This window comes from Vigna radiata, chromosome 1 (assembly GCF_000741045.1).
Source record: "Vigna radiata var. radiata cultivar VC1973A chromosome 1, Vradiata_ver6, whole genome shotgun sequence".
Classification (NCBI taxonomy): Eukaryota; Viridiplantae; Streptophyta; class Magnoliopsida; order Fabales; family Fabaceae; genus Vigna; species Vigna radiata.
Window position 1 is genome coordinate 32,011,384 of NC_028351.1, and position 3,340 is coordinate 32,014,723.

A 3,340-nucleotide genomic window follows, 5' to 3' on the forward strand; every position below is an offset into this window, starting at 1 on the left:
CTACTATATTTGATTCTAATTAGATATTCTTATTATAATCATAACAATTCTCATTAAATAAGGAAAAAAACTTATATAAGTAGAATAAATATAAGTTGAATTACTAAGCTTTAAATGTTTCTTATCTTTTTAACACCACCCATCAAGTTGAATTACTAAGCTTTAGTTTATTATTTCCCATGCAGAACGGGTCCCAACTAAAGAGGTTAGGGACTCATATTATGAGCAATGCTATGTACCTCCCAAAACTCTGTTCATGATGTTTAGTTTCACATTTGACCCTNAATTTTTTGTTCATCTCTGTCTATGTATTCTTCAAGTATTAAAGGAGTAAAGTTATGCAAATCATGTACAGAAATCATATTCTATGTAACAGTTTTCACATATGATTTTATACAAGAGAATATGTCAGTTGTTTGCTTTGTGCAGCTACGAGGAATGATTATTCTGTCAACCTACCTACAATACTCCTACTATCACTTCAGCATCATCACTTGTTTGCTAGATTTGAATTTCACAGCAAACAGAGAATGGATAATTCCAGAGAATATTGTAAGTGACAGCATCAGCTGATTATGCGCCAAANAGTGCCACTCATGGAAACAAACACTAGTAGAAAATATACTTTTTATAGCGATTTTTTGTACCGGTTAAAATTCACCAACTATAGAAAGTGGTGCAGTGGTAATTTCGTAAATAAAAGAAACTTTTCCACACCAATTATAATAAAATCCGGTATTAAAATTATTGCAGGGCCATGATTGTAAATAACACAGATAGCTTTACACCGGTTGCATTGAGGACCGTTGTGGAAAATTGTTTATTTTACACCGGTTAACGTTAAAACTGGTATGGATTAGATTAAATATTCTTTTCCCGCAACTCGCAAATCGGAACTCGCAAATCTTCTTCTTTTTCTTCTATGCAACTTTTTTTTGTTCTCCCTCTCTTGTTCTCCCTCCTTTCTTCCCCCTTCTTCACTCCTTCCTTCTCTCCATTCTTCTTCATTCTCCTGCCATTGTTCTCGTTATCGAAGTTGTCGAGGTCGTTGGGTGAAGCTGTTGGTCGGTGTTTGAAGTTGTTCATTGTGGTTGAAGTTCTCGGCTGTGGTAAGTGTAACCCTTGCGGTGGTGTGCCGTCGTCAAGTGGTCTGTCGTGGTGAGTACATTTTTATGAATTAGGGTTTATACTGATAATTCTCCTCTGACTGAAAGCCTTTTATGTAATCTTCTGTTAAGGCAATCAATTTCGCTTGATTCATTGTGTGCAAAATATTTATGTTGTTGCGGTGTTTCGCCGGCGATGATTGCTCCATGGTTTTGCTCGTTACCTCCGAGTCCGATTTCGTGTGCATTCTTCCTCTCATCTTCTTCTCTCTTCTCTCTGTCACACTACCATCCAAACTTTTAGTTTCTATACAAATTCAGTTTCTTTTTTTTCCTTAGTGACGACAGAGAATTTATTCATGTTGCTTGAGTTCTCTTAACTAGGATTTTTAGGAGCAGTATGACATACCACTGGATCAGTCTCAGTAGATGCTTTTTCCTCTGTGCCAATTTTCTCTAAAACTTCCCCATTCTTTTCAGATACCATTNCGATATCANTTGCTTGTGCAACATCTGCAGCTGGAAATATTTCAGAAAGTAGATGTTAAACAACTATTTTGAATAATAAAATTTGAAATACAGCGAAAGAGAAATCTTACATTTTTCTGATGATGCTCCAGCAAGTGCATTTGTGCCATTCAAAGTCATAAGTTCAGATAGGGGAGCAGGAAGAGAATCCTAAGAAGGAAAAGTAATCTTATTGTCCTCATCCAGTGAAATGAGCTAAGCCAGTTCAGAACTGAATGACTCCTGTTTTGTTTGCTACAAGTTAATTTCTACGGCAGAATTGGCATTCACACCTTGATATTTGCTTCATCATTTGTTTATTTGTTTTTTTATATTATGAATACTGCTACAACTTAGTTTTTGTTTCTGTTAATTGCTAGAAACAATGCCAACATTTCCTATTCAAGGGCTTTGTTTGCTGAGAGCTTCCACAGGTTGTTGTCTACTCAGACTGGAGGGTATGGAAATTTAACCATCATTTTCTCTTGTCTTTGATTTGTATTTCCTTTTTCAACTTTCCTTATGATAGAAAACTATCAGTTATTCTGATCTGAGTAATTGAAACCATGAAGGTTGATTACGAGATTTTTTTTGTGAAAACAAGCAAAGGTGTGAATGATTGAATGTGTTCCTTAGGTGCATTATAATTTATATTTTTGTCATGCTGTGTGTGTTTTTGGAGAGGAATATAAAGATGAACAATGAAGATTTTGTTTATAATAATGATTTTGAGGTATAACTACGATGATTTTTTCCTTTGATAAACAAGATTTTTAATTTTTTTTATGTTTTTTTACATTGACTTTTTAGATCTTATTTTAACTTATACAAATTATATTACCCGTGTTGGTTCTCCATTGCAGGATGTTACTATTCTTGTTCCATTATTTGTTGCTAAAATTTCTCTTCAATATTTTCACAGATGTTTGCGTCACCTTGAACATCAAGTAACAGTTAAAATTCAACTTCCTGGTATGCAATAATTGAATGTCTTGTTGTGAACTTAATTTCTTTAATCTTGATTTATCCTTGTCGTAAATTTAGTTATGTAAAACTACTGTTTCTGGAACATAAACTAGGGTGGAATTTAATTTTATATAAGTGGATAGTAGCACATACAAATCTAATATTTAAAAAAAAAAACGTCACTTTTTACACCGGTTCAAGTCATATCAGGTATAAAAGGTTTTGTTTTTCACACCGGTTATAACAGCATCAGGTATAAAAGCGAGCTTCTTTTAGACGACTTTTTTATACCTGATCCCAAAATACCAGGTATAAATATCAAACTTTTAAACCTGTTGCAAACACAACCGGTGTAAAAAGTTATTTTTTTATACCAGTTATAGAACCGGTGTAAAAAAGTGAAAACTTTCTATGCCCCCTACTTCTATACCAACACGAAAACCGGTATAAAAAGCCTTTTTTAACCGGTATAAAAAACCTTTTTTGCACTAGTGAAATAACAATTTTTTGTGCTAATTAGCCATTTTCTTCATGCAGCAATAAGTGCAAGTTGCAACAAAATCTACCGTAGATTATTTCTTTTGCTTGTTCTTAAAGGTTTATAATATGATCACTCATGGAATTTTAGAACAGGTTTTGCATAAAAGAATTTGCTGAATAAACTTTTTGGAACATACATAATGCTTTTTAGAATTACTTTAATAAATCTGATTCTTATAAGATATTTCCCATAACAATTTAATGAGAGAAATATAGTATTT